Raw genomic sequence first — 12,425 nt, forward strand, 5'->3', positions numbered from 1 at the left:
TGCATAGCAATTTGCGTAATAACTCTACGAACTTTTGTGGAGATAGAGTATTTGGAAGTGCAGGTTGACAGTGGCGACCAACTTTTATCCCTTGAATGTTTGATTCATCCTTAACTGTCACAGTCTTCGGGGGAATATCACCATCCTGGAATGTTTGAAAGGAAAGATCACTGCATGATTTACTGAAGCATGCTGTGATAGGCGTGCGCCTGTTGCAGGGGTCTCGGGGTAAGACATGCATGCACGTGTTGAGGTGCGGGGTAAGACAGGCATGCACGTGTTGTGGAAGTGCGGGATAAGGCAGGTGTGCACGTGTTGTGGAGGTGCGGGGTAAGACAGATGTGTACGTGTTTTGCGGGGTAAGACAGGCGTGCACGTGTTGTGGAGGTGCGGAGTATGACAGGTGTGCGCGTGTTGCAGTGGAGCCAGGATGTGGCAGGCATTATTAAGTTCGTGGTAGAATGTGAAAGACTGCATAACTTTATGCCGCAAACTTAATGGAACTTGCTTTGTAGACTTACTATTGAACTAAACACATAAATCGCAGGTGTAGAGATGAGCTTCTAAGGGCTATTTCGGGAAAGATTAAGGTATAACTTTACCCTTAAAGTTAGTAAGATCAGGATATAACTATTTCTATAGTTAATAAGAGCAGGGCATAACTTTATTCCTACAATTAACATATCAGGGCATAACTTTATTCGTACAATTCATGAGATCAGGGTATATCTTTTTCGTTACAATTAATAAGATCAGGGTATAACTTTATTCTTATTTCTATCAAACTTAGGGTATAACTTTATTCTTACAATTGATAAGAGCAGGGTATAACTTTATTCTTTTTGTTATTAAACTTAGGGTATAACTTTATTCTTACAAATAATAAGTTCAGGGTATAACTTTATTCTTATTGTTATTAAACTTAGGGTATAACTTTATTCTTACAATTAATGATACGAAAGAGTAACTTTATTCTTACGGTGAATAAGGTCAGGGTATGATCTGGTTCTTACAGTTGATAAGAACAGAGTAGAATATTAGGCTTTACAAGAAGTAAATTCACAATTTATGTGTCAGTACTGAGTAGAAGGTGCTGTCTTCCTTATATTCCCTCAAGAACTTTTAGGCATTAGAAGAAATATATTCATGTTAGGACAAATGAACGTTAAGACTCGTAAATTCAGGCCACAATTTTCATTGAGTTGATATGTGTAAGCATAAACAAGTTTAGGTTTGGGCCTGAACATTATACCATTGATCAGATCAGTATAGAATATAAAGAAAATTGAGTTGTAAAGTTAATGCAGCAGCCTTTAGACCATCATTATCATGAAGTTCAAACTAAAACCGTCAGTAGTTTATTCAAGATGCAGAGAGTGGAATGAAGAGGGACTTTAAGACGTTTATCATATTGACTTGTTAGATGGTGACGTATCAACTGTAGTTGGTATCAATCTAATGCAGGAAGTTACAAGCTCAGTTCATTACGTATTGAATGTGAGTAGCTCATGGCATGCTCGTCTTCATTATAAACTTTTCCACTCATGTCCATTCATGAATATAGTGAATAATGCGAAAAGGCTACCTGTTTTCTGTTTAGCGATGAGAAAGGACCATGGCTTGAAGTGTGTGTGTGTGTGTGTGTGTGTGTGTGTGTGTGTTATCACCTGAATGAAATTACCACTTTGTACTGACGGGTAGAGAGTTTTACTCTCTTAAGGTCATATCTTTTCAACATTTTCCACAATTGCTATTTCCTATTCTAATTTGTTCCATTCATCTACTCCTTTATATTATAAACGTACCTGTTTACTTTTTCTTAATTTCATGTTATGTCCTCTGGTTGTTCTATCCCCACATCTTTTGCAGAATTGTTCTCCATCTACTTCACTAACCTGGTTTAAATACTGTACTTAAGGTTGAAATTTCACCCTTCACTCTCTTCTCTTCCATGGTAGGCAAATCTAAAACTTTTTGCTTTTCCCTGTAGCACAACTTCCTTGATTCCATTACCATCTTCGTTGCCTTTCTATAGGCCATCTCTATTAGATTTTTGTACTTATAGTCTAGGTGCCATGACCAAGAAGCAAATTCTAGTTTTAGCTTTTTATAGGATGTAAACAGTTTATGAAATATATCTTATTCAATTAATTGAATGCATTTCTAATATATGCCAGCAGACAATTGGTCTCTTTTAACTGTTTTTCTAAAGTGGGACTCTGGCGACAGAATAGGGACGATGTCGATCCCCAAACCTCTCGTATACAGATTCGTGCACTTTATTTCCTGCTTGATGGCTTCTGTATCAAAGCCGTGTTTCGCTATGATCCATTCCCATTCTTTTATATTTACTTGGGTTGGATTTCATCGACTATCTTGGGAACTCTTTCCACTTCTTTAGTACTTTTCTCAGGTAATCTGACGTTGTCTAAATTTTCTTCCATTTCTTCAATTACCTCTACCATTTCACTATTATTTTCGTTTCCTTTCACATTTAACAGATTTTCACAGCAATATTCTTTCCACTGAGAGGATACTTTAGTTCTGCTGAAGATATTTTCTAGACTTTAATCCCTCATTGCATACACTGTCTCCAATGTATCTGTTTTTTTTATTTCCGTAATATTTGCTGTACTGTAAAACGATTTCTTAGTTCTAGTCAAATTATTCTGAAGATATTTATTCTTATCATCCCAGACTTCTTTAGCATTTTTTCTTCATCATTTCAAGTTGTGTTCGAGCTTCTGCATAGCTGACTTATCATATATTTCTCTAGTCTTCATCCGTTTTATGAATGTCTACATTTTCACTTTTACTGCTTTTACGCCTTCATTCCACCATACTGTAGTTTTATTTTTATTTCACATTTTTGCTTTAACGCTGATTTTTTCCTGAACTGTGTATTATAGATATTCTTTGAAATAGCTCCATTTATCCTATCATACCTTTCTCTTCGGTGTCTGTTGCTTAATGTATTAAAACTTATTTGGTTTAAAGTCTCTGTGTACATTCTTCATTTTTCAAAATATCCAGTGTCAATCTTCTTTGTTTCCGTTTTACTTTTATTCTTTGTTTATCTGACATTAGGAAAGCTAGCATATTCTGTGATCTAAACCACATGACTCTGATGGAAGAGGTTTCATATCTTTTGATTAATTTTTCTTTTTCTTTACAAATAAATCTGTCACTGATTTGTTAGTATATTGTTGTCTTCCATGGTTCCACCTACACCAAGACCACTTATGATTATGTATAGAAAGTATTCATTATTGACAGGGAATTAAAAACGAAAATTAGATGATTCTGTTACACACCGCCTTTTCTCTCCTGTCTTGCATGACCATTGTAATCTCCTAGTGTAACTATATCTTTTTTTATGTTTTATACTTTAACAAATTGCGAATTCCTAAGCCGACAATCTAGTCGGATTAAGCTGCTTTACCTCTTCAAGGTTACAGTGTCTCTTGTCTTGTTAGGTTAAATTTGCAGGACTGTGTCATCTGGTTAATCATCCTGCTCCAAGGCTCCGCTCTTCACTAACAATATAATTTTCTCAAAATGATTGTGATATGTTTGTGTCAGAAAACACGGCACAGATTTAGCAGGATTCACAGTGCATGTGCCACGATGAGAGTCAGTAGTGATTTGGCTCGACTTATTGGGAGCCATAAATATCCTTGGCAATTTCTTCCATTCTTCACGTTGAAAAAACAGACTTTATTACTAGCAGAATCACTCACCTTTTAAGCAATATGTATATACTCCTTCACAATCTCTGAATTTAGAGACAACTGCCTTACATTAGGTGTAAGTAGGACTTCCATTATGATTTTTTGCCCTAGATATTCATTCAAAATATAGATTGTTTTGTAATTGATTTACTGTGTGGTTCTTTTGGACATTTTGTCCCAGAATCCTCTTTTGCATCGTCGCTCGCTTGATGGATAGAACACATTAAAGTTGCCACTTCCTGCGATAGAAATAAGATATGATGGTGTGTAAGGTGGCCATGTCACTGGTGACGGTAAGGATGATGACGTATTGAGGGAGGTGTTGATGTTGAGAAAGGAAGGGTAGTCTTGATGGTGGTAAGAATGATAACGCCGGTGATGGTGTTGAGACAGGGTATGGTGTTGATGATGGTGTGAAGGGGGGTTTGGTGTTGGTGATGGTGTGAAGAATGGGTTTGGTGTTGGTGATGGTGAGGATGATAATTGCTGGTGATGGTTGTGGTTGTTACCATCATGTTTGTCCACGCTTGTGGCTGCTGTAGTTGGCACTTCACATTACATTATTTTCACCACTTGTTCAGATTACAGTAAAAACAAATGTTATTTTATCTCGTGTAGAGGAGGTGACAATATGCTCTGCGGCTCGCTACCTTATGAGCAGCCCACGGAGTGGCACTCCGTATGCCAGGACAGGGACAGCGTCACATTGGAGCCATGTGAGGCAACCGGGAACCACACATCCTTGGCTCGAATGGGTGATGATACGGATAGCCTAAGAGTGTCCGGGATGGGAACAGAGGTCCAGCTTTGTGTCACCATCCGCCGGAGAACTCACACGGGTCCACATGCTGGGAAGAGCTGACAACACTGACGCAGATGGCTGCCACTTTTTTTCTCTTTACGGTAGCCGACACAACACAGACAAAGAGCAGACAAAGACATACCCCAGTCTTAGCTATAACGAGTGAAAGGAAAATAGAGTATAAGAAATAGAAAAAAAGAAGGAAGAAAGTATGAATTCCAGCTCCTAATTTGACACTCATCATTTATTTGTAATTACGATTCTTAAAGGCAGAAGGTTATAGAAAGAGAGGAAGACTGGATGTAGAAGAGAATTCAACAGCTTCGCTGTTCTAGGAAACGGTCAGCCCTGGTTGGTTGATCTTCTCATAAAAATTATGGGCAGAAGCAACCAATCACATGCCGCGGGTCTAGTCCTTAGTGGCTGGAGCACACTAAAGCAGTAAGCGGAATGATACTGGTAGAACACGAGAGGTAAGCAACATCACGGCTGATGGATGGGAAGGGATGGTTGAAGAGGGGTAATAGTAGGAGAGGTCATAAGGCGGAAAGCTTTTCATTCACTCTGATAAAGAGGTGAAAGAAGAGCTGTCCTAGATATGTGAACAGTAATTCGTACTATTGGCGAATGAGATCCCTATAGACATGGAATATTTGTTGACAAGAAAATTTCAGTACTTATACAATACCCTCAGCGTTTTGGGAGCAGAGTCCATGATGTTCATCATATAAAGTTTCCAGGAGAGAGAGAGAAAGATATGGTCATGCCCGGTATATTTATATTGTTGCAATGTTTCGTACAGAAAGCAAATGCTACGTAACGGTAGTCAGTAGACGTCTGACTGTAAATGAGAGAAAGTAAACAGCTGACTACCTCTACACAGAATAAAACGATGAACTGAATGACGGATTTGCTAGCCTACTGGGCTGATTAGGGATACAAGTAACTAAGCGATTTTCTCTACAAGGAAAGTACCACTAATGTGGTGCTATGACATAAGAAAAAGCTTTGGTTTAACACTAAAGAGAAACAGCTAAATCAACACAATTAGGAGCAGACTGATTAATGGGACTAGGTTCTTATTCAGCATTCGGGAAAAGCACATGCTTAAATGTAAAGAACAGAATTGATGCAGCAGAAGGAGGACGAGAGAGCGCACATGAAACAAAAGTTCACGTAACCTGAAGGGAAAGAGGTATCGTCCCTGAGTGAAGCCAAACCTTTTAACATGAGTAGAAAGCGAATGACTCAGCATGAGGGAGAAGAATAACATATTTTAACATATGAAAGCTTTTGTTTACATGAAAAATCAGCCAATAGAATGCAATGAGGTAGCTTCTGGAATATGAGGGAAAACACCTGTTGAAAATGAGAAGAAAACAGCTGACTGAACTTGACGATAAAGAACTGGTTTAATCAGAAAGGGAGCAGCAGCTTTAAGACGTTATTCAAAAGTTAAAGGGATATTGTTGATTTAACACAAATAGAAATTCTGTTTTAATATGAGAAAAAATTTTCATTCAATAAGGGGGGGGTGGAGATTATAATATATCAAGGTACATTTGATACGATATTAAGGAAAAATTGATTAACCATGAGGGGAAGATTTGATTCAGCATGAGGGGAAGGTTTGATTCAGCATAAGGGGAAAAGATAACACAAGATAAAAGGATTTAACTCCAAAAGGAGACATAAAGTAGCCTCAACATGGAAGGAAGCAAACACCAGGTGAACACATCAACCCGCCTTCACTCACATGAGACCAAAACACACCTGACTCTACATAACTCAGACATGAGCTGTTAAGACCTGATTAACCCTCCTGGTGTTTTTATTATCTTTAATGGAGTCAGTTGTAGTCGGTTCATGAACTGGCCTTGTACATGTTCCATATATTTTCATACTCATGTATTTATTCAAGTACATCTGAGAAAGCATGTATATTTCTGTGTGTGTGTGTGTGTGTGTGTGTGTGTGTGTGTGTGTGTGTGTGTGTGTGTGTGTGTGTGTGTGTGTGTGTGTGTGTGTGTGTGTGTGTGTGTGTGTGTGTGTGTTTAAAAAGTTGTATGATATTAGAGGAAGTTCATGACATGAGGCCCCATGTGTATAAAACTCCCTTTCCCCACTGTACAAATATTTGATTATAACATATAGATGATTAATGATTTGTATGTATCTTTAGGTTACTTAGTGTGGTGGATCGAAAAGAGGTTTCTTCACGACATATATAGAATCTTGACTCTTCAGTCTGCTTACTAAGGTGAGACGGTAGTTAAGATATATCCTAATCATTCAAAATACCTCTTGTATATTCCCTGGCTATTCCTTGCCATCATCATCTAATGTAACCCCCAGCCACACGGTAGCCCACCCATGCACCTCTTCCACGGTCGTTTCTATGGATTTGTATGTAGCATTTATGTATGTAGCATTTATGGATCTGGAGAAGGCATATGATAGAGTTAATAGAGATGCTCTGTGGAGGGTATTAAGAATATATGGTGTGGGAAGTAAGTTGTTGGAAGCAATGAAAAGTTTTTATCGAGGATGTAAGGCATGTGTACGTGTAGAAAGAGAGGAAACTGATTGGTTCTCAGTGAATGTTGGTTTGCGGCAGGGGTGGGTTATGTCTCCATGGTTGTTTAATTTGTTTATGGATGAGGTTGTTAGGAAGTGAATGCAAGAGTTTTGGAAAGAGGGGCAAGTATGCAATCTGTTGTGGACGAGAGAGCTTGGGAAGTGAGTCAGCTCTTGTTCCCTGATGATACATCGCTGATGGCTGATTCGGGTGTGAAACTGCAGAAGATGGTGACTGAGTTTGGTACAGTGTGTGAAAGAAGAAAGCTGAGAGTAAATGTGAATAAGAGCAAGGTTATTAGGTACAGTAGGGGTGAGGGACAAGTCAACTGGGAGGTAAGTTTGAATGGAGAAAAACTGGAGGAAGTGAAGTGTTTTAGATATCTGGCAGTGGATCTGGCAGCGGATGGAACCATGGAAACGGAAGTGAATCATAGGGTGGGGAGGAGGCAAAAGTTCTGGAAGCGTTGAAAAATGTGTGGAAGTCAAAAACGTTATCTTGGAAAGCAAAAATGGGTATGTTTGAAGGAATAGTGGTTCCAACAATGTTATATGGTTGCGAGGGTGGGCTGTAGACAGAGTTGTGCGGAAGATGGTGGATGTGCTGGAGATGAGATGTGTGAGGACAATATGTGGTGTGAGGTGGTTTGATCGAGTAAGTAATGAAAGGGTAAGAGAGATGTGTGGTAGTAAAAAGAGTGTGGTTCAAAGAGCAGAAGAGGGTGCTTTGAAATGGTTTGGTCACATGAAGAGAATGAGCGAGGAAAGATTGACAAAGAGGATATATGTGTCAGAAGTGGAGGAAACGAGGAGAAGTGGGAGACCAAATTGGAGGTGGAAAGATGGAGTGAAGAAGATTTTGAGTGATCGGGGCCTGAGCATGCAGGAGGGTGAAAGGCGTGCAAGGAATAGAGTGAATTGGAACGATGTGGTATACCGGGGTCGACGTGCTGTTAATGGATTGAACCAGGGCATGTGAAGCGTCTGTGGTAAACCATGGAAAGTTTTGTGGGGTCTGGATGTGGAAAGGGAGCTGTGGTTTCGGTGCATTATAGATGACAGCTAGAGACTGAGTGTGAACGAATGGGGCCTTTGTTGTCTCTTCCTAGCGCTACCTCGCGCACATGCGAGGGGAGGGGGTTTCATTTCATGTGTGGCGGGGTGGCGACAGGAATGAATAAGGGCAGACAGTGTGAATCGTGTGCATGGGTATATATGTATGTGTCTGTGTGTATATATATATGTGCACATACCTATACATCTCAATGTGCACATATATATACACACACAGACACATACATATATACCCATGCACACGATTCACACTGTCTGCCTTTATTCATTTCCATCGCCAGCGCGCCACACATGGAATACCATCACCCTCCCCCCTCATGTGTGCGAGGTAGCACTAGGAAAAGACAACAAAGGCCACATTCGTTCTCACTCAGTCTCTAGCCGTCATGCAATAATGCCCGAAACCACAGCTCCCTTTCCACATCCAGGCCCCACACTAGTTTCCATGGTTTATCCCAGACGCTTCACATGCCCTGATTCAATCCACTGACAGCACGTCGACCCCGGTATACCACATCGATCCAATTCACTCTATTCCTTGCCCGCCTTTCACCCTCCTGCATGTTCAGGCCCCGATCACTCAAAATCTTTTTCACTCCATCTTTCCACCTCCAATTTGGTCTCTCACTTCTCGTTCCCTCCACCTCCGACACATATATCCTCTTGGTCAATCTTTCCTCACTCATTCTCTCCATGTGCCCAAACCATTTCAAAACACCCTCTTCTGCTCTCTCAACCACGCTCTTTTTATTTCCACACATCTCTCTTACCCTTACATTACTTACTCGATAGAGTTGTACGCAGGAGGGTGGATGAGCTGGAAATGAGATGTTTGAGGACAATGTGTGGTGTGAGGTGGTTTGATCGATTATATATATATATATATATATATATATATATATATATATATATATATATATATATATATATATATATATATATATATATATATATATATATATCACACACCCCTGCCGCAAACCTACATTCACTGAGAACCAATCACTTTCCTCTCTTCCTACACGTACACATGCCTTACATCCTCGATAAAAACTTTTCTCTGCTTCTAACAACTTGCCTCCCACACCATATATTCTTAATACCTTCCACAGAGCATCTCTATCAACTCTATCATATGCCTTCTCCAGATCCATAAATGCTACATACAAATCCATTTGCTTTTCTAAGTATTTCTCACATACATTCTTCAAAGCAAACTCCTGATCCACACATCCTCTACCACTTCTGAAACCACACTGCTCTTCCCCAATCTGATGCTCTGTACATGCCTTCACCCTCTCAATCAATACCCTCCCATATAATTTACCAGGAATACTCAACAAACTTATACCTCTGTAATTTGAGCACTCACTCTTATCCCCTTTGCCTTTGTACAATGGCACTATGCACGCATTCCGCCAATCCTCAGGCACCTCACCATGAGTCATACATACATTAAATAACCTTACCAACCAGTCAATAATACAGTCACCCCCTTTTTAATAAATTCCACTTCAATACCATCCAAACCTGCTGCCTTGCCGGCTTTCATCTTCCGCAAAGCTTTCACTACCTCTTCTCTGTTTACCAAATCATTTTCCCTAACTCTCTCACTTTGCACACCACCTCGACCAAAACACCCTATATCTGCCGGTCTATCATCAAACACATTCAACAAACCTTCAAAATACTCACTCCATCTCCTTCTCACATCACCACTACTTGTTATCACCTCCCCATTTTCGCCCTTCACTGAAGTTCCCATTTGCTCCCTTGTCTTACGCACTTTATTTACCTCCTTCCAGAACATCTTTTTATTCTCCCTAAAATTTAATGATACTCTCTCACCCCAACTCTCATGTGTGATGTCTCCATGGTTGTTTAATTTGTTTATGGATGGGGTTGTTAGGGAGGTGAATGCAAGAGTTTTGGAAAGAGGAGCAAGTATGAAGTCTGTTGGGGATGAGAGAGCTTGGGAAGTGAGTCAGTTGTTGTTCGCTGATGATACAGCGCTGGTGGCTGATTCATGTGAGAAACTGCAGAAGCTGGTGACTGAGTTTGGTAAAGTGTGTGAAAGAAGAAAGTTAAGAGTAAATGTGAATAAGAGCAAGGTAATTAGGTACAGTAGGGTTGAGGGTCAAGTCAATTGGGAGGTAAGTTTGAATGGAGAAAAACTGGAGGAAGTAAAGTGTTTTAGATATCTGGGAGTGGATCTGGCAGCGGATGGAACCATGGAAGCGGAAGTGGATCATACGGTGGGGGAGGGGGCGAAAATTCTGGGAGCCTTGAAGAATGTGTGGAAGTCGAGAACATTATCTCGGAAGGCAAAAATGGGTATGTTTGAAGGAATAGTGGTTCCAACAATGTTGTATGGTTGCGAGGCGTGGGCTATGGATAGAGTTGTGCGCAGGAGGATGGATGTGCTGGAAATGAGATGTCTGAGGACAATGTGTGGTGTGAGGTGGTTTGATCGAGTAAGTAACGTAAGGGTAAGAGAGATGTGTGGAAATAAAAAGAGCGTGGTTGAGAGAGCAGAAGAGGGTGTTTTGAAATGGTTTGGGCACATGGAGAGAATGAGTGAGGAAAGATTGACCAAGAGGATATGTGTCGGAGTTGGAGGGAACGAGGAGAAGTGAGAGACCAAATTGGAGGTGGAAAGATGGAGTGAAAAAGATTTTGTGTGATCGGGACCTGAACATGCAGGAGGGTGAAAGGAGGGCAAGGAATAGAGTGAATTGAAACGATGTGGTATACCGGGATGACGTGCTGTCAGTGGATTGAATCAGGGCATATGAAGCGTCTGGGGTAAACCATGGAAAGCTGTGTAGGTATGTATATTTGCGTGTGTGGACGTATGTATATACATGTGTATGGGGGTGGGTTGGGCCATTTCTTTCGTCTGTTTCCTTGCGCTACCTCGCAAACGCGGGAGACAGCGACAAATATATATGTATATATATATATATATATATATATATATATATATATATATATATATATATATATATATACATAGCAGAGGAGCTTTGTTGTTTGCCTGAAGGAGAAGCTCAATAAATTATCTATCAGGACGTTGAACAGCGTCAGACCGAGGATGCCTCCTTGTATGGTACCGTTCTCAAGGGGCTTATAGGTCGATGTACTCTTGCCTCTCTGTGTGTGTGAGGTAGTCCTGGATTCAATCGACCAGTCTTTTGGGCGCCTTTCCCAAGCAAGGTCGTTTAACAGTATGACGAGCGGAGTGGCCATCTTGAAGGCCTTATATAGGTTCAGGTTGACCACTTTTGCATGCTTATTGTCGCCTCATCCCTGACACACACACACACACACACCACACACACACACACACACACACACACACACACACACACACTAGATGAAGTGGTTTAAGTTGCTTCCACGATGTGACACCGTATATGAGGTTTGAGATATCTGAATGGCTTTAGATATGAGGCCACATACCTGAGACGGAAGAAGGCATTATAATGTGGGGAACACATGTGGTGTGGTATTGGCGCCCATCTATACCCGTGTACGAGTGAATTACAGTAAATTTGATAACGAAGATAAGTAAGCTTTAATCAAACGCAGTCTATCTGTTGAACATTTATTTTTTATCTTATAAACAATTTCAAAATGTTAGGTTGTTTGATAAACTGATAAGTTAATTTTTCAAATGTTTTCAAAGTTGAATGATACATCATATATTCCTATGGAATATTTAGCATTCAAGAAAACGTGACTAGTACGTGCCAAACTGACTACTTCAGCATGATGACAACATGTAACTAATGTTTTTGCCTTTCACTCTTATATTGAATATGCAAATTGTGGTATTTGATGTTATGCACTATACGACTAAAGACAAAGTTCCAACTGAGGTAAGATGGATGATGCTCGGAGTGTTCAATCAGGGCTAAAGGTTCAGCTGTGCTACGCGTAAGAAGTTTAGTATCCGGACATGGTATGTGACAGGTATACTCTACAGAGATTTATCAGAATCACCGAGTTTACCATTGAAACATGTAACATAATCAAACATGATATATTACACATGAATTGATAATTCATTGTATGTGTGAAATCGTGTACTTTGACATGCCCAGCTGGAAGGCATGGTCCGGTTTTTAAAGTGCGGGGTCACGATCTCCCTTTCATTCCGTTCCGCTGTCCTGCCAAGCAGAGCGATCCGTGTAAACACGAACGAAAACCGGCCACAGTTAAGATGTGAACGAAAGGAT

This window comes from Panulirus ornatus, chromosome 69 (assembly GCF_036320965.1).
Source record: "Panulirus ornatus isolate Po-2019 chromosome 69, ASM3632096v1, whole genome shotgun sequence".
NCBI classification, from domain to species: Eukaryota; Metazoa; Arthropoda; class Malacostraca; order Decapoda; family Palinuridae; genus Panulirus; species Panulirus ornatus.